General features: G+C 44.0%; 1 pseudogene; it reads left to right on the top strand.

The window, feature by feature from the left end:
* The first annotated feature begins 298 nt into the window (after positions 1 to 298).
* On the top strand, positions 299 to 6,761 carry LOC129007294 (E3 ubiquitin-protein ligase PPP1R11-like; annotated as a pseudogene).
* Positions 6,762 to 20,095: the final 13,334 nt, after the last annotated feature.

Below are 20,095 nucleotides of genomic sequence, written 5' to 3'. Positions count from 1 at the left end.
AGAGAAGGGAGGGGGCCTGAATAATCCTTGAGGAGTAGTAGAATAGCAGATAGAATAGCAGATGGAACACTGAGAAGTTATTTCCTTGAGGATAGATTTCTACAATGGAAAGGAAATGAAAGGTCCTAAGAGGCGGGCTAGTGGCTTGTACTATAGCATAGCCTACCTTTGCTGGTGTGTGGTGATTAGGCCTGGCGGAACTGCCATCAATAAATCAAGCATGATCAGGGTGAGAAACAGGGAAGAAGGAAATGTAGGGAAATGGGATGAACATCAGGTGGATCAGAGAGATGCAGTCATGACGGTCAGGTGTAGTATCTGGAATAATGTGGGAGGCTGGATTGAAGTCCGGGCCAGGAACAATGGTAATTGTGGGACTTAAAGAGTGAGTACAGCTGAAGGAGCCAGGGAGCAGAAAGTATATGCGTCAGGTATGAGGAAGAAAATAGATTTTGGAAGTTATGAGAAATGTAGAGAGAGAGTTGAGCATAGTTTGTGATTTTTAGGGCCTCTAGAAGTATTAAAGCAGTGGCAGCTGCTGCACGCAGACATGAGGGCTAGGCTAAAACAGTAAGGTCAAGTTGTTTGGACAGAAAGGCTACAGGGTGCGGTCCTGGCTCTTGTGTAAGAATTCTGACCGCACTAACCATGCCTAGGAAGGAAAGGAGTTGTTTCGTAAGGGATTGAGGTTTGGGAGATTAATCGGACACAATCAGCAGGGAGAGCACGTGTGTTTTTACGATAATTATGCTGAGATAGGTAACAGATGAGGATGAAATTTGGGCTTGACTGAATTAATGGGGTCTGTCTGTGAAGCCTTGCGGCAGTACAGCCCAGGTAATTTGCTGAGCCTGATGGGTGTCACGGTCAGTCCAAGTGAAAGCGAAGAGAGGCTGGGATGACGGGTGCAAAGGAATAGTAAAGAAAGCATGTTTGAGATCCAGAACAGAATAATGGATTGTGGAGGGAGGTATTGAGGATAGGAGAGTATATGGGTTTGGCACCATGGGGTGGATAGGCAAAACAATTTGGTTGATGAGGCATAGATCCTGAACTAACTTGTAAGGCTTGTCTGGTTTTAGAACAGGTAAAATCGGGGAATTGTAAGAGTTTATAGGCTTGAAAAGGCCATGCTGTAGCAGGCGAGTGATAACAGGCTTTAATCCTTTCAAAGCATGCTGTGGGATGGGATATTGGCACTGAGTGGGGTAAGGGTGATTCGGTTTTAATGAGATGGTAAGGGGTGCATGATTGGTCGCCAAGGAGGGAGTAGAGGTATCTTATACTTGTGGGTTAAGGTGGGGGGATACAAGAGGAGGACGCAAAGGAGGCTTTGGATTGGGAAGAAGGGCAGCAATGAGATGTGGCTGTAGTCCAGGAATAGTCAGGGAAGCAGATAATTTGGTTAAAATATCTTGACCTAATAAGGGAACTGGGCAGGTGGGGATAACTAAAAAGGAGTGCATAAAAGAGTATTGTCTAAGTTGGCACCAGAGTTGGGGAGTTTTAAGAGGTTTAGAAGCCTGGCTATCAATACCCACAACAGTTATGGAGGCAAGGGAAACAGGCCCTTGAAAAGAAGGTAATGTGGAGTGGGTAGCCTCTGTATTGATTAAGAAGGGGACGGACTTACCCTCCACGGTGAGAGTTGCCTAAAGCTCAGCATCTGTGATGGTCTACGGGGCTTCCAAGGCGATTGGGCAGCATCAGTCTTTAGCCACTAAGCCAAGAAGGAGTCAGTCAGAGAGCCTTGGGCCAGAGTTCCAGGGGCTCTAGGAGTGGTTGCCAAGTGAGTTCAACAGTCCGATTTCCAGTGAGGCCCCACACAGATGGGACACAGCTTAGGAGGAATCCCGGGCTGTGGGCATTCCTTGGCCTGGTGGTCAGATTTCTGGCACTTGTAGCAAGCTCCTGGGGGAGGAGGTTCTGGAGGAATGCCTGGCAGCTGTGGTTCAGGCGTTTGGAAGTTCTTGTGTGCTGGAGATGTGGCTGGGGTTTGTCTCACAGTGGAGGCAAGGAATTGCAACTTTTTTTTTATTATTGTACACCTTGAAGATGAGGTTAATTAAGTCCTGTTGTGGGGTTTAAGGGCCAGATTCCAATTTTTGGAGTTTTATTTAATGTCAGGAGCAGATTGGGTAATAAAATGTATATTGAGAATAAGATGGTCTTTTGACCTTTTAGGGTCTAGGGCTGTAAAGCGTCTCAGGGTTGCTGCTGAATGAGCCATGAACTGGGCTGGGTTTTTATATTTGATGAAAAAGAGCCTAAACGCTTCTGATTTGGGATAAAGAAAAAGGAGCATTAACCTTGACTATGCCTTTGGCTCCAGCCATCTTTTTAAGAGTAAATTGCTGGGCAGGTGGGGGAGGACTAGTCACAGAACGAAACTGTAAGCCGGACCAGGTGTGAGGAGGGGAGGTGATAAAAAGATTATAGGGTGGAGGAGCAGAGGCTGAGGAAGAATTGGGACCTAGCTCGGCCTGGTGAGGAGGGGAGAGGTCAGATGGGTCTGTAGAAAAGGAAGAATAGAAAGACTCAGAGACACTTGGGGTTGGGATTGAGGGCACAGGTGGGAGGAAAAGAAGGAAGATTTGGGACGAGTTGCACAGGGCACAGAGACTAGGAAGGGACTGATGTGTAAAAGAATGCCTGGAAGTCAGTCACCTCAGACCATTTGCCCATTTTACGACAAGAATTATTTAGATCTTGTAGGATGGAAAAATTGAAAGTGCCGTTTTCTGGCTATTTGGAACTACTGTCGAGTTTGTATTGGGGTCAAGTGGCATTGCAGAAGAAAATAAGACGCTTAGATTTTAGGTCAGGTAAGAGTTGAAGAGGTTTTAAGTTCTTAAGAATACAGGCTAAGGGAGAAGGAGGAGGAATGGAAGGTGGAAGCTTGCCCATAGAGAAGGAGGCAAGCCCAGAGAAAAGAGTAGAGACACGGAGAAGGGGTGGGGGTTTCTTGCCCTCCAGAAAAGCAGAGAAAGGGTTGGGGCATGGAAATAAGGGATTGGGGGTTCTTGCCCCCTAGAAAAGCGGGACTTGCCGCTAACGGTGAAGGAGAAGGGGTTGAGAGGTTCTTGCCCCTGCCCCAGAAGAGCAGAGAAGGGGTAGAGACACAGAGAAGGGGTTGGGGTACTTGCCCCTCCCCGAGAAAATCAGGACTTGCCGCTAAGGGTGAAGGAGAAAGAGTTGAGGGGTTCTTACCCCTGCCCCAGAAAATCAGAGAAGGGGTAGAGACACGGAGAGAAGGGGTTGGGGTACTTGCCCCTCCCCTAGAAAAGCGGGACTTGCCGCTAAGGGTGAAGGAGAAGGGGTTGAGGGGTTCTTGCCCCTGCCCCAGAAGAGCAGAGAAGGGGTAGAGACATGGAGAGAAGGGGTTGGTGTACTTGCCCCTCCCCCAGAAAAGTGGGACTTGCCACTAAGGGTGAAGGACCAAGGCAGGCGTCCCTGCGTGGTCTGACACCTTTGAAACGTAGGTGAATAATCAGAGCGGCATCCCTGCAATGATTAAACACCAAGAGAAGGCTGCCTTCCCAGTCCGTGACCGGCGCCGGCATTTTGGGTCCATGGATAAAATGTGTCTCATTTGTCTCTACCAGAAAATGAAAAGAATTGAAATTAAGAGAAGGGAGAGATTGAAGTGTGGTGCCAAGATTGAAAGGAGAAAGAGGTTGAGGATAGTGAGGGAAGTTGAAGAAGAGAGTAAAAAGAGGCCGCTTACCGGATTTGAAATTGGTGAGATGTTTCTTGGGCTGGTCAGTCTGAGGACCTGAGGTCATAGGTGGATCTTTCTCATGGAGCAAAGAGCAGGAGGACGGGGGATTGATTTCCGAAGAGAGGTCCCCTGATCCGAGTCATGGCACCAAATTTCATGCGCATCCGTGTGAAGAGACCACCAAACAGGCTTTGTGTGAGCAATAAAGCTGTTTATTTCACCTGGGTGAAGATGGGCTGAGTCCGAAAAGAGAGTCAGCGAAGCAAGATGGGGTGGGGCCGTTTTATAGGATTTGGGAAGGTAATGGAAAATTACAGTCAAAGGGGGTTGTTCTCTGGTGGGCAGGGGCGCGGGGTCACAAGGTGCTCAGTGGGGGAGCTTCTGAGCCAGGAGAAGGAAATTCACAGGGTTAATCACTCAGTTAAGGTGGGGCAGGAACAAATCACAATGGTGGAATGTCATCAGTTAAGGCGGGGCAGGGTCTTTTCACTTCTTTTGTGATTCTTTAGTTACTTCAGGCCATCTGGGCATATAAGTGCAAGTCACAGGGGATGCAATGGCTTGGCTTGGGCTCAGAGGCCTGACGGTAACATGTAATTAAGACTACTGAAGAAACACTTCTACGTGCAAGGTGTGTAAGAAAAGTGAAATGTGAGGCCAGGCCCAGTGGCTCACGCCTGTAATCCCAGCACTTTGGGAGGCCGAGGCAAGTGGATCACCTGAGGTCAGGAGTTTGAGACCAGCCTGGCCAACATGGCGAAACCACGTCTCTACTAAAAATACGAAAATTAGCTAGGTGTGGTGGTGTGCTCCTGTAGTCCCAGCTACTGGGGAGGCTGAGGCAGGAGAATCGCTTGAACCCAGGAGGCAGAAGTTGCAGTGAGCTGAGATCGCAACATTATACTCCAGCCTTGGCAACAGAGTGAGACTCCATCTCAAAAAAAAAAAAAAAGATAAAAGAAAAAAAGAAAAGTGAAACGTGTTTTTGGTAAAAGATTATAAGAAGGCATAGGAATGTGGGTGCTTTCTTTTTGGCCTAGTTTATAGGGTTAAAGGATTGTTTTAAGTTAGATAAGTTAGATTGTTTTAAGTTAGAAGGTTTGAGCAAGTTGCATAAGATTTGTGAAAAATTAATCTTGTAAAAGAAATTCTGTGTAGAAAGTAAAAAGTTGTCTCTTCAAAGTTTCCCTTGTTAAAAAATATAAGTGTTAGAAATAATAGTTTCTTTTAAAAATTAACTTCTTTCAAGCCTCCTTGCTTTGTGCTAATAACTCTTTGTTAAGCCCTATTCTATGTAGCTGTTAAATATAAAAAAAAGTACATTTGATGTCCTTGTACTTTAACCAAAATATTTATGCTAAACATGCTCACAGGCATGTCCCAACTTGTAGCTTATGCCCCTTCCTTATTTAAAAATATTATTACTTTTCTAAGTCCTTTCGCAAGCAACTTCCTCTTTTCCTTTGTTCTCTATTGCCTTTACCTATTTTAAAAAGTTTTAAATTATTAGCCAGTTGGGTTTTAGTTTAAATTGTAAGGTCTAGCTCCAGCCAATGAAGACAAAACACAGTAGCAAAAATAGGCTGCATAAAAAATAAACATCGCTTCCCTCCTTTGTTTAGGTGTGCTCTTGTCATTGTTCCATCTGCAAAAAGCACCCTTTCTGCAAAAAGTAAAATTACCTTGCTAAAAAAACTTTTTGTCTAAATGCTAATTTTTCCTTACAGTACCAAAAACAAGACTTTTACATATAACATTCTGTGTGTAAACATATTGGCTAAAATTAAAGTTTTTCCATAAATTGAACATTGGAATAAAAGCACAACAGAGTTTTCTCTTTTTTTTTTGTCTCTGTCAACCAGGCTGGAGTGCAGTGGTGTGATCTCAACTCACTGCAACCTCCACCTCCCAGGTTCAGGTGATTCTCTTGCCTCAGCCTCCCGAGTAGCTGGGACTACAGGTATACCACCCCGCCCGGCTATTTTTTTTTTTTTTTTTGTATTTTTAGTAGAGATGGGGTTTCACCATATTGGCCAGGCTGGTCTCGAACTCCTGACCTCAAATGATCCACCCACCTTGGCCTTTCAAAGTGCTGGGATTACAGGTATGAGCCACCACACTTGGCCATGAACAAGATTTGTATGTAATATTAAAGGATAATGAAGATTTTTGTTTGCCTTTTGAATAAACCACAGGAAAAAGAAAGGAAAGACAAGAGATAGATTTTTTGGAAAACTAAATCTTCCCTGTATCAATAAGTAAAGTTTTATGCCTTTTAAAAATTTTTGAGTTATCATTTTTGGCTAAATGAATAACTTAGGGTGACCTAGAATTCTATTTTATACTATGAAATATTTTAAACCTTTGATATTGGACAAACTTTCCAAAATCAAATTACTAATTATATCTTTTTCTGACTTCATTAATGTTTTAGATATTAGGTCCCCTAAAATCCAAAAATGACATATTTGACTTATTTGTACAAAAAAATCACCCGGAAGCAGAGCCGGAAGTGGGGTTGGTCAGGTTATCTCCAGGGGTGCAGAAGCGGAGGCCCAGGAGGAAGGGTAAAAAGAAGGTGGAGGATCCTGGCTACCACTGAATCCGATACTGCTTCTCCTAGACCTCAGAGACAGAAAAAGAGAAGGGTGTGTCATCCCCCTTCCTCCTTTCCTCCCTCTCCTGAGCCTTAGCCACGGTCCGAGGCAGGGGCTGGGCTGAGCGAGACCGTCACTGAGACAACGGTTACCGTGACAACCGAGCCCGAGAACCGTAGCCTTACCATCAAACTTCCGAAATGGAAGCCAGAGAAAAAGGTGGAATGGACAAGTGACACTGTGGACAATGAACGCATGCGCCGCCGCTCATCAAAATGCTGCTGTATTTATGAAAAACCCCCGGCCTTTGGCGAGAGCTCCACGGAAAGTGATGAGGAGGAAGAAGAGGGCTGTGGTCATACACACTGTGTACATGGCCACCGCAAGGGATGGCGTCGTGAAACCCTGGGACCGACCCCCACCACCCCTCCCCAGCCTCCTGACCCTTCCCAGCCCCACGCAGGGCCAATGCAGCACTAAATTCCTCTTTCCCCCACCATGCCTGAATGTTTCCATGTGGCTACTTCTCCAGTACCCTCCTTCTCTCTCTCCTGCCTGATAGAGGGAAGAGGAAGAGGAGGGTGGACAGAGATCCTGGAATTCTGACTTGCTGCTATTTCAGAACCCAGACTCCTGAGTTCCCCCAGTTCTCATTTTTCCTCCCAATACCCACCCCTTCTCTCTCGAGGGATCTAGGCACCTTGGCCCCAGCCTCTTCCTTTTGTTCTCACTGTCAAACTGCCTATCCTGGGATCTGATTATCTTGGCCCTGCACGCTCAACTTGAGTAGCAAACACTGAAGTTGGGTTTTCAACAGTCCCAGCTTTCACTGCCAGGGTCCCAGTCAGATTCCAGGAATTCTCACCCTGGCTGTGCTTGCTAATACTGGTTTAGAGCTATCCCACTAAAATATTTAATCCTAATTCTTAGTCCTTGCCTGTGGGATATGAGGTCCTACAGGAGACCTCAGGGTTCCCAGCCCTTCTCCTGCTAACCCTCTTCATGCCCTCAAGAGGAGTTAGAAGAGAGTTCCTTGTCATTCTCACCTCTAATGGAAAATGGAACAAGAAATAATCATATCCTTTCTTGCCACCCTTCTCCTGTGATCTAGGATTTCTGACACAGCTGGCTTGAGACTGGTCACTTACAGCCAACTGTCTCCTCAGCCTTTTGTTTTTCAGCTTCAGAGATAGATCCAATATAGTCCCAAGGACCTGGGTCCCTGGGAGAGAAAGCAAAAGGGAAGGAGCAAAGAGATGGGGTATATCTCCTACACTACACTCTTACCTCTTAATTTCTAGGCTTTGATTTCTCTGCCAGCCCAGATGTTCAGTTCTCTTGGCCCTCCCTACCCCTTTGCTGGGATCTCGTTGTCATTTTCTTTTGCCAGTTCTTTTGCCATACACAGTTGCAGAGATCAGTCAAATCCACACCACCAGTGAGATCTCATTCATTGCCATAGATGCACAAAATAAATAACCCAAAATCACACACACAAAAAATCGTACAGGAAGCATTGTCAAATATGAAATGGTGTTTGGATTTCTTTGGGCTATATTTGTATAAATATGTTATTGGTATGTGTTCCAAAATTATGGGAAAATCCTATGTTATAATTGTTATGTAAAATTATTGAAAGTCATAGAAGTAACCACAATTCCTAGTCAAATATGACTTTAATAATGGCTGTCCTAAGACTTTTTGTCATCCACTGACAATTGTTGACTTGTTTTAATCCTCTTTGAAAGGTGGTTTATAATCAGCTATAGGTCTTTGACGGGTGCTCTTAAACGCAGGTTTCAGATAACTTTGGAGATTGTGACATTAGAATAGAGGAAAAACTTTCAGGACTGTCATAGCTGAAATGTTTATTAATATCAAGCAGAGCAGGCATGAATTGCATGGACTGAACTAATAACAGAAGACCGAAATAACCCTTTTATGACTTTTTGCTTAAAATGTTGCTGATCCTTTGTTTTGTTTTTCAGAGTCAAGAAAACTTTTAAGCTATTTATTTATTTATTTATTTTTTTGAGACAGAGTCTTTTTCTGTTGCCCAGGCTGGAGTGCAGTGGTACAATTTCAGCTCACCACCACCTCTGCCTCCTGGGTTCAAGCAATTCTTGTGCATCAGACTCCCGAGTAGCTGGGACTACAGGTGTGCACCATCACACCCAGCTAATTTTTCATATTTTTAGTAGAGACGGGGTTTTGCCATGTTGGCCAGGCTGGTCTCAAACTCCTGACCTCAGGTGATCTGCCCACCTCGGCCTCCCAAAGTGTTGGGATTATAGGCGTAAGCCACTGCACCCAGCCTATTTACAGTTTTTGATAATTGAGTAAAGTATACTCCTATAAACAAAAGTTGGGGCATATTTGTTTCTCTCTACCTTATTTATCCAGAATTTGGAAACCACTTGTGAGTATTCTTAACTTATGGCAATATAGTAATTTGCATAAGTGCAGTAAGAATCTGTCTTCATTTGTAACAGGGCACAATTGGAGAAACTGGTAATTTTACCAAGGCTTTGACTGGAATGGCATGCTTTTCTTTAAGGAATCAAAATTGACATATAGAGCCAATAAAAGCCCCTTGGGAAAACTGGCTTTATACCTTGTCTACACAGTCCCTGTACAGTGTTCCTGACCTGTGGTAAGTAAAGAATGTCACTTTCTGACAGGTCCAGGAGCCCCAAGTTATATTGGGACCTCAAGAGGAGAGAAATTTACCCAACTCATACAGGTATTTGACAGTAATAACCCATGGCTTGGCTTGACTTTAAAAAAAAGTCTTATCCAAGATTCCTTATGGAGCAAAGTTCCATCAAAGCCAATTTAAAAAGGAGCCTATGTGGCAAATAATTATTCTTGCTGCACTTTATACAAATGATCAGGCCAAGTATAATAAGACTAATGCTTATTTTGCAAACGAATCAGTCTTACAATTATTTGTCTTTAGTAAAAATGAGAGAGAAAAATTGTTTCAAGAACTATGGTACACTTGTTATTAAGTTCTAGTCCCATTAGTTGTTTTTGAGTTTTTTTCTACAATTTGGACTGACTCTGCTTATTCCTGTGAACCAACCAATGATCTCTGGCTACAGCTAAGAAGAAACAAGAGGGATGGTTAATGTAACAATCTAGACCAATATTCTATTTCTGGGCACGTATTGGAATCAGCTAGCAACGTTATGTCAGCTTGGTTCCAACAGTTGCCTGCTTCATGGGAAGCCTTCTTAATTTAATTTACCTGGAATAATTTAACTTATTTTGCTTTACTGTTGTGGAATATATTGCCATTGTACTCTTTGTGTAGGAATGCAGATAAGCTTACTCAATGTTTTCTTAAATTGAACACTTATTAATCTTCCGGATACCACCTTTTGTCAGAACTCAGAGTTATGAGTAGCCCTCACCATACAGATGATTTCTGACTGAGTTCCTCTCTACCCTGAATACGAGAGACCCTGTTAGGCAGGAATATCATCTCCCCTATTCAGCCTGAAGAATTTACAGAAGATTGATCTTTGTCCCTCTATAACCCTTAGGATTAAGGGGACCCTTGTAAAAGGGAGGGGGAAAATATGTCAGAGGCATTTGAACCAGAGCAATTCCATCTTGAACAGAGGGTGGGTAAAATAAGGTTGAGACCAGGCCGGGCGCAGTGGCTCATGCCTGTAATCCCAGCACTTTGGGAGGCCGAGGCAGGTGGATCATGAAGTCAGGAGTTCGAGACCAGCCTGACCAACATGGTGAAACCCTGTCTCTACTAAAAATACAAAAATTAGCCAGGCATGGTGGTGCACACCTGTAATCTCAGCTACTCAGGGGGCTGAGACAGGAGAATCGCTTGAACCTGGGAGGTGGAGGTTGCAGTGAGCCGAGATCGTGCCATTGCACTCCTGCCTGGGTGACAGAGCAAGACTCCATCTCAAAATAAATAAATAAATAAATCTGAGACCTACTGGGCTGCATTCCAAAGAGGTTAGGCATTCTTAGTCACAGGATGACATAGCAGGTCAGCACAAGATACAGGTCACAAAGACCCTGCTGATAAAACGGGATGCAGTAAAGAAGCCGGCCAAAACCCACCAAAACCAAGATGGCGATGAAAGCCACCTCTGGTCGTCCTCACTGCTTATTATACATGAAATATAATACATTAGCATGCTAAAAGACATGGCACCAGTGCCATGACAGTTTACAAATGCCATGGCAACATCTGGAAGTTACCCTATATTGTCCTAAAAGGGGAGGAATCCTCATTTCTGGGAATTGCCTGCCCCTTTTGTGGAAAATTCATGAATAATTTACCCCTTGTTTAGCATATAATCAAGAAATAACTATAAGTATAATCAGTTGAGCAGCCCATTCCACTGCTCTGCCTATGGAATAGCCACTCTTTTATTCCTTTACTTTCTTAATAAACTTGCTTTCACTTTATGAACTCACCCTGAATTCTTTCTTGTGTGAGGTCCAAGAACCCTCTCTTGGGCTTTAGATTGGGACTTCTTTCTGGTAACATTGTTATCACACTCAATAATTTTTTATAACAAATATATTTAAATATAATTCACATCTCATACAATTCACCCATTTAAAGAATATAATTCTATGTTTTTAGCATACCCAGAGTTATGAAATGATCATCACAATCAATTTCAGAATATTTTTATCACCCTAAAAAGCCTGTACCCATTAACAGTCACTCCCCATTTTTCCTTCAAACCTCTTCTCCTGCTCCTTACCCCCCACCCCAGCACTAGGCAACTACCAATCTATGTTCTGTCTCTGTGGATTTGCCTATTCTGGACATTTCAAAAAAAATAGAATTATACAATATGTGCAATATGTGGTCCTTTGTAGCCGGCTTCTGTCATTTTGCATAATGTTTTCAAGATCTGTCCATGTTGTAGCACATATCAATACTTCTTTTCTTTTCTTTATTGAATTGAGGTAAAAGTCACATAACATTCACCATTTCAATAATTTTAAAGTGTACAATTCAGTGGCTTCATTTGCAATGTTGGGCAACTGTCTTACCTGTTCCAGCTGTTGTAACAAAATATCTTAGACTGGGTAATTTATAAACAACAGAAATTTATTTCTCACAGTTCTGGAGGATGGGAAATCCAAGTTCAAGGTGTCAGATTTGGTGTCTGGTGAGGGCCTGCTAATCATAGATGGTGCCTTCTCTGTGTCTTCACATGGCAGAAGGGTGCTAACCAGCTCCTTCTGACCTCTTTTTATTTTTTAATTAATTAATTATTTATTATTTTTTTGAGACAGGGTCTCATTCTGTCACACAGACTAAAGTGCAGTGGCAAGATCAAGATCAAGGCTCACTACAGCCTCAACATCCCAGGGCTCAAGTGATCCTCCCATCTCAGCCTCCCGAGTAGCTGGGACTACAGGCATGCACAGCCATGCCTGGGTAATTTTTGTATTCTTTATAGAGACAGGGTTTCACCATGTTGCCCAGCCTGGTTTTGAACTCCTAGGCTCAAGTAACCTACCAGCCTTGGTCTCCCAAAGTGCTAGGATTATAGGCATGAGCTACTGCACCCAGACTTCTGACCTCTTTTATAAGGGCACTAACCCCATCTTATGACCTAGTCACCTGCTAAAGGCCCCACCTCTTAATACTATCACATTGAGTATTAGGTTCCAACATAGAAATTTGAAGGGCACACTAACATTCAGACCACAGAATTTTCCCCTGGCTCCCCAAATTCTTGGTCTTCTCCATGCAAAATTCCATCTCAATAGCTCCCAAGATCTTGTTCTAGCACCGACTCAAAAGTCTGAAGTCCAGAATCTCATCTAAATCAGATATAAGTGACTCAAAAGTGTGATTAAGTCCAGGTGCAGTGGCTTACGCCTGTAATCCCAGCACTTTGGAAGGCTGAGGTAGGGGGATCAATTGAGGCCAGGCGTTTGAGACCAGCCTGGCCAACATGACAAAACCCCATCTCTACTAAAAATACAAAAATTAGCCAGGCATGGTGGTGCATGCCTGTAGTCCCAGCTAACTCTGAGGCAAAAGAATGCTTGGCTGGGTGCGTGGCTCACGCCTGTAATCCCAGCACTTTGGGAGGCCAAAGCGGGCGGATCACGAGGTCAGGAGATCCAGACCATCTTGGCTAACACAGTGAAACCCCGTCTCTACTAGAAATACAAAACAATTAGCGGGGCGTGGTGGCGGGCGCCTGTAGTCCCAGCTACTCAGGAGGCTGAGGCAAGAGGCAGGAGAATGGCGTGAACTCGGGAGGCGGAGCTTGCAGTGAGCTGAGATCACGCCACAGCACTCCAGCCTGGGTGACAGAGGGAGACTCCGTCTCAAAAAAAAAAAACAAAAAAAAGAATCGCTTGAACCCAGGAGGCGGAAGTTGCAGTGAGCTGAGATGGCGCCACTGCATTCCAGCCTGGGCAACAGAGCAAGACTCTATCTCAAAAAAAAAAAAAAAAAAAAAAGAAACGCCAGGCGCGGTGGCTCATGCCTGTAATCCCAGCACTTTGAGAGCCTCAGGCGAATGGATCACAAGGTCAGGAGTTCAAGATCAGCCTGGCCAAGATGGTGAAACCCCGTCTCTACTAAAAATACAAAAATTAGCCCGGCATGGTGGCGGGTGCGTGTAATCCCAGCTACTTGGGAGGATGAGACAGAAAATTGCTTGAACCTGGGAGGTGGAGGTTGCAGTGAGCCGAGATCGCACCTCTGCACTCCAGCCTGGGCAACAGAACGAGACTCCGTGTCAAAAAAAAAAAAAAAAAAAAGGTATGCTCTATCCTGAGACAAATTGTTCTTCAGTGGTGAGCCTGTGAAATCAAACAAGGTATGTGCTTTCTAAATACAATGGTGGGACAGGCAAAGGACAGACATTTTTATTCTAATCAGGAGTAGGAAACAAGAAAGAGATAAGAGATCTCAACCAAATAAAAAAACCAGAAAAGAAAACATTAAATCTTAAGGCTCCAGAATATTCTTCTTTGACTTGATATTCTGCAATCTGGACATACTGGGTTAGGGATTGGACTCCCAAGTTTCCAGGCAACCCTCTTCCCACGGCTTTGCTAGGCCCAGCCCATACCACACCTGTCATAGGTTAGAGTCCAGTGCCTACAGCTGTCCCAAGCTGGAATTGCATGCCCATGGCTCTACCTTCCTGGGGTCTTGGGAACAGCCCCACTCCCACATCTCTGCTAAGGCTTTCCCGCACCCTTGGTATTCCCTCACAACCATGCTTTTTCTTTTCCTTTTTTTTGAGACAGGGTCTTTCTCTGTCACTCAGGATAGAGTGCAGTGGTACAATCTCAGCTCACTGCAGCTGCAGCCTCCCAGGCTCAAGCAATCCTCCCATCTCAGCCTCCCGAGTAGCTAGGACTACAGGTGCTTGCCACAGTGCCAGGCTGCATTTTTTTTTTTTTTTTTTTTGAGACAAAGTCTCGCTCTCTCATCCAGGCTGGAGTGTAGTGGGTAGATCGTGGCTCACTGCAAGCTCCACCTCCCGGGTTCACGCCATTCTCCTGCCTCAGCCTCCCAAGTAGCTGGGACTACAGGCGCCCACCACCACGCCTGGCTAATTTTTTGTATTTTTGCATTTTGTATTTTTGTATTTTTATTACAGGAGCACCTCACTTCTTTTTTAAAAAACATTTTTTTTTTGAGACAAGATCTTGCTCTGTCACCCAGGCTGGAGTACAATAGTGCTCTTATGGCTCACAGCAGCTTCTACCTCCCTGGTGTCAGGCGTCTGAGCCCAAGCCAAGCCATCATATCCCCTGTGACCTGCACGTATACATCCAGATGGCCTGAAGCAAGTGAAGAATCACAAAAGAAGTGAAAATGGCCGGTTCCTGCCTTAACTGATGACATTCCACCATTGTGGTTTGTTCCTGCCCCACCTTAACTGAGCAATTAACCTTGTGAAATTCCTTCTCCTGGCTCAGAACCTCCCCCACTGAGCACCTTGTGACCCCTGCCCCTGCCCGCCAGAGAACAACCCCCTTTGACTGTCATTTTCCATTCCCTTCCCAAATCCTATAAAACGGCCCCACCCCATCTCCCTTAGCTGACTCTCTTTTCGGACTCAGCCCACCTGCACCTGAAATAAACAGCCTTGTTGCTCACACAAAGCTTGTTTGGTGGTCTCTTCACACGGACACACGTGACACCTGGCTCAAGCAATCCTCTGGCCTCAGCCTCCCAAGTACGTGGGATCACAGGTGCCCTGCACCACACCTGGCTAATTTTAGAAACGGTAGAGATGAGGTCTTGTTATGCTGCCTAGGCTGTTCTTGAACTCCTGGGCTCAATCAATCCTCCTGCCTTGGCCTCCCAAACTGCTGGGATTACAGGCATGAGCCATTGCACCCAGCTGTCAGCACCTCACTTCTTGGTACCAATTTTTGTCTTAGTCCATTTCTGCTGCTATAACAAAATAGACTGGGTAATTTATAAACAATACAGATTTATTACTGACAATTCTGGAGGCTGGGAAGTCCAAGATCAAGGCACCAGCAAATTTGGTGTCTAATGAGGTTCCCTCTCTGCTTTCAAGATGGCACCTTCTTGCTGCATCCTCACATGGTGGAAGGGGTGAACACTGCGTCCTCGTATGGCAGAAGGGAACTCACTAACTCCTTCAGGCCTCTTTTTTTTTTAAACGGAGTCTCACTCTGTCACCTAGGCTGGAATGCAGTGGCGTGATCTTGGCTCACTGCAACCTCTGCCTCCCAGGTTCAAGCAATTCTCCTGCCTCACCCTCCCCAGTAGCTGAGATCACAGGTGCCTGCCACCAAGCCCAGCTAATTTTTGTATTTTTAGTAGAGACAGGGTTTCACCATGTTGGCCAGGCTGGTCTCGAACTCTTGACCTCAAGTGATCCACCCACCTTGGCCTCCCAAAGTGCTGGGATTACAGGCATGAGCCACCACACCCAGCCCCAGGCCTCTTTCATAAGGGAACTAATTACCTCCTAAAGGCCCCACCTGTTAATAGTATCACATTGGGTATTAGGTTCTAACATATGAATTTTGGGGGAGAAATCAACATTCAGACCATAGCAGCAACCACCATCACGAGGACATTTTCATCACCCTAAAAAGACTCCTTGTAGCTGTTAAACAGTCACTCCCATTCCCTACCCCCTCAGCCTTAGGCAACCACTCATCTCCTTTCTGTCTCTACAGATTTGCCTATTCTAGACATTTCATACAAATGGAATCGTACAATATGTGGCTTTTTATATTTGGCTTATTTCATTTAGTATAATGTTTTCAATATTTTTTCCAGGTTGTACTGCATATTAGTACATCATTCTGAATAACATTCCATTTTATGGATACACCACATTTTGTTTATCCATTTATGAGTTGATGGACATTTGGGTTGTGTCTGCCTTTTGACTATTATAAATAATGCTGCTCTGAACATTGGTGTGCAAGTTTTTGTTTGAACACTTGTGTTCAATTCTCTTGGATATATATCTAGGAGTGGAAGTGCTGGGTCATATGTTTAACTTTTTGAAGAATTGCTAAACTGTTTTTCACAGAGACGACACCATTTTACATGTCCAGAAGCAATGTGTGAGGGTTCCAATTTCTACATATTTTTACACTTCTTCGAGTCTGTCTTTTTTTATTACAGTGGATGTGAAGTGGTATCTCACTGTGGTTTTGTTGGCATTGACTAATTTGGTTAACTTGAATCTTAAACTCAGCTGATAAAAAAAGAAATAGATAATTTCCATTGACCCTAATGACTAATGATGTTGGGCATTATTTCATGTGCTTATTAGCCATTGTATATCTTCTTTGGAGAAATGTCTGTTCAAGTCCTTTGCCCTTTTTTTTTTGAGAGAGAGTGAGTCTGGAGTGCAGTGGTGCAATCATGGCTCACTGCAGCCTTGACCTCCCAGGTTCAAGCAATCCTCCCACCTCAGCCTCCTGAGTAGCTGGGACTACAGGTGCATGCCATCATGCCCAGCTAATTTTTGTATTTTTTTGTAGACAGGGTTTCACCATGTTGACCAGGCTGGTCTCAAACTCCTGGGCTCAAGCAGTCCTCCTACCTTGGCCTCCCAAGGTGTTAGGATTACAGGTGTGAGCCACTGCACCCAGCCTTTTGTCCATTTTTTAAATCGGACTGTTTGTCTTTTTGTTGTTGTGTCATAGAAGTTCTTTATATATTCTGGATACTAGATCCTTATCAGACATATGATTTGCAAATATTTTCTCTATTTCTGTGGGATGTTTTTTACTTTCTTTATTGCGTCCTTTGATGCACAAACATTTTTAATGTTGATGAAGTTCAATTTATTTTTTTCTTTTGTAGTTTGGGCTTTTGGTGTCATACCTAAGAACCCACTGCCAAATCCAAGGTTATGAAGATTTACCCCTATGTTTTCTTCTAGGAATTTTTTAGTTTTAACTCTTACATTTAGGCATTTAATCCATTTCCAGTTAATTTTTCTTTGAGAGAGAGGGCTTCATTCTGTCACTCAGGCTGGAGTGCAATGGTACCACCATGGCTCACTGCAGCCTCAAATTCCTGGGCTCAAGTGATCTTCCCGCCTCAGCCTCCTAAAGTGCTGGGTTTACAGGCACGAGCCACTGTGCCTGGCTCAATTAATTTTTGTATATGGCATGAGGTGTCCGATCTCAGTCTTTTGCATGTGGATATCCAGCGGTCCTAGCACTATTTGTTGAAAAGACTATCCTTCCCCCATTGAATGATTTTGGCACTCTTGTAGAAAATTATTTTATCATGTATTTATGGGTTTATTTCTGGACTTTCATTTGTATTCCATTGATTTCTATGTCTGTCCTCCTGCCCAGGACTACACTGCCTTGAATAATGTAGCTTTGTAGTACGCTTTGAAATCAAGAATTGTGAGTCCTCAGCTGGGCGTGGTGGCTCACACCTGTAATCTCAACACTTTGGGAGGCTGAGGTGGGAGGATCATGAGCTCAGAAGATCGAGAACATCCTGGCCAACATGGCGAAACCCCGTCTGTACTCAAAATACAAAAACTAGCTGGGCGTGGTGGCAGGCGCCTGTAGTCCCAGCTACTTGGGAGGCTGAGGCAGGAGAATTGCATGAACCAGGGAGGTGGAGGTTGCAGTGAGTGGAGATGGCACCACTGCACTCCAGCCCGGCAACAGAGCAAGACTCTGTCTCAAAAAAAAAAAAAAAAAAAAAAAGAATTGTGAGTCCTCCAATTTTGTTCTTTTTCAAGATCGTTTTGGCTATTATAAGTTTCTTGAGTTTCTATATGCTTGTTCATTTCTGAAAAACATTTTGATAGGCAATGAATTGAATCTATAGATCAATTTGGGGAATATTACCATCTTACAAATATTAAGTTATCCAATCTATGAACATGGGTTATCTTTCTATTTTTTTAGGTCTTCTTTAAGATTTGGGCAGGGCACAGTGGCTCACACCTGTAATCCCAACACTTTGGGAGGCTGAGGCAGGTGGGTCGCTTGAGCCTAGGAGTTTAAGACCAGTTTGGATGACATAGTGAGACCTGTTTCTACAAAAAATAAACAAAATTAGCCAAGTGTGGTGGCACACCCACCTGTAGTCCCAGCTACTGGGGAGGCTGAGGTGGGAGGATCACTTGAGCCTGGGAGGTCGAGATTGCCTGGGAGCCACTGCACCTGCACTCCAGCCTGGGCGACAGAGTGAGGGTCTGTCTCTCTCCCTCTCTCTCTCTCACACACACAAAGATTTGCAATGGTATGCAGTTTCAATGTATAAGTCTTGCAATTCTTTGGTAGAAATTATTTCTATTTTATTCTTTTTGATCCTAATGTAAATATAATTGTTTAATCAATTTTACTTCAAGATTGTCTACTGCTAGTGTATAAAAATACCATTTATTGGCCAGGCGCTGTGGCTTATGCCTGTAATCCCAGCACATTGGGAGGCCAAGGTGGGTGGATCACCTGGGGTCGGGAGTTCAAGACCAGTCTGACCAACATGGAGAAACCCTGTCTCTACTAAAAATACAAAATTAGCCAGGCATGGTAGTGCATGCCTGTAATCCCAGCTACTCGGGAGGCTAAGGCAGGAGAATGATTTGAACCCAGGAGGCGGAGGCTGCGGCGAGCTGAGATCATGCCATTGTACTCTAGCCTGGGCAATGAGAGCAAAACTCCATCTCAAAACAAAAAACAAACAAACAAAAATTTATTTATTTATTTATTTTTGAGACAGAGTCTTGCTCTGCCACCCAGGCTGGAGTGCAGTGGCTTGATCTCAGCTCACTGCAAGCTCTGCCTCCTGGGTTCACGCCATTCTCCTGCCTCAGCCTCCCTAGCAGCTGGGACTACAGGCGCACGCTGCCACGTCCGGCTAATTTTTTTTATTTTTAGTAGAGACGGGGTTTCACCGTGTTAGCCAGGATGGTCTTGATCTCCTGACCTTGTGATCCACCGCCTCAGTCTCCCAAAGTGCTCGGATTACAGGCATGAGCCACCGTGCCCGGCAAAACCATTTATTTTTATACATTAATTTTGTATCCTGCAATCTTGGTGAGTTTATTTATTAGTTCTAATATTTTTAAAGTGAATTCCTTAGGATTTTCTATATACAAAATGATGTCACGTGAGAACTGATATCGTTTAATTCTTCCTTTCCAATCTGTATGTCTTTTATTATTATTTTTTTCTTGCCTGATTGCTTTGGCTAGACTCTCCAGTACAATGTTCAATAGAAGTGGTGAGATCAAATATTCCTGTGTTCTTGATCTTACGGGAAACACCAGTAAGTATTATATTAGCTGTGGGTTTTTTATAAACGTCCATGGTATGGTTTGGCTGTGTCCCCACCCAAATCTCATCTAGAACTCCCAAATGTTGTGGCAAGGACCCAGTGGGAGGTAATTAAATCATGGGGGCATGTCTTTCCCATGCTGTTCTTGTGATAGTGAATAAGTCTCACAAGATCTGATGGTTTTTAAAAATGGGAGTTTCCAATTGCACAAGCTCTTCTTCTCTTGTCTGTCATCATGTGAGATGTGGCTTTCACCTTCCACCATGATTGTGAGGCCTCCCCAGCCATGTGGAACTGAAAGTCCATTAAACCTCTTTCTTTTGTAAATTGCCCAGTCTTTATGTCTTTATTAGCAGCATGACTAATATCGTCCATTATCAGGTTGAAGAAAGTTCCCTTCTCTTTCTAGTTTGTTGAGTCTTTTTAACACGACAAGATGTTAGATCTTTCCAAATATTTTTTTCTGCATCAACTGAAATGATCATATAGTTTTATTCCTTTATTGTGTATTAATATGGTGCATTTTATTGATTGATTTTTGTACGGTAAACCAATCTTGCATTCCTGGGATAAATCCCAGTTGGTCATGGCATATAATCCTTTTAATGTGCTGCTGGATTCTGTTTGCTGGTATTTTCTTGAGAATTTTTGCATGTTTATTCACAAGAGATATTGGTCTATAGCTTTCTTTTCTTGTGATGTTTCTGTCTGGCATTGGTATCAGGGTAATACATGTGTCATAAAATGAGCTGGGGCCTGTTCCCTCCTTCTTTATTTTTGGGGAAGGGTTTTAGAAGGATTGGTGCTGGCCAGGCATGACTCACGCCTGTAATCCCAGCACTTTGGGAGGCCAAGGCGGGCAGATCACAAGGTCAGGAGATCAAGACCATCTTGGCTAACATAGTGAAACCCTGTCTCTACTAAAAATACAAAAAAGAAAAATTAGCCGGGCGTGGTGGCGGGCGCCTGTACTCCCAGCTGCTGGGGAGGCTG

This window comes from Pongo pygmaeus, chromosome 1 (assembly GCF_028885625.2).
Source record: "Pongo pygmaeus isolate AG05252 chromosome 1, NHGRI_mPonPyg2-v2.0_pri, whole genome shotgun sequence".
In the NCBI taxonomy this organism is placed as follows: domain Eukaryota; kingdom Metazoa; phylum Chordata; class Mammalia; order Primates; family Hominidae; genus Pongo; species Pongo pygmaeus.
The sequence above is the reverse complement of the archived record's forward strand: the minus strand, read 5'-3'. Positions and strand labels throughout refer to the sequence as shown.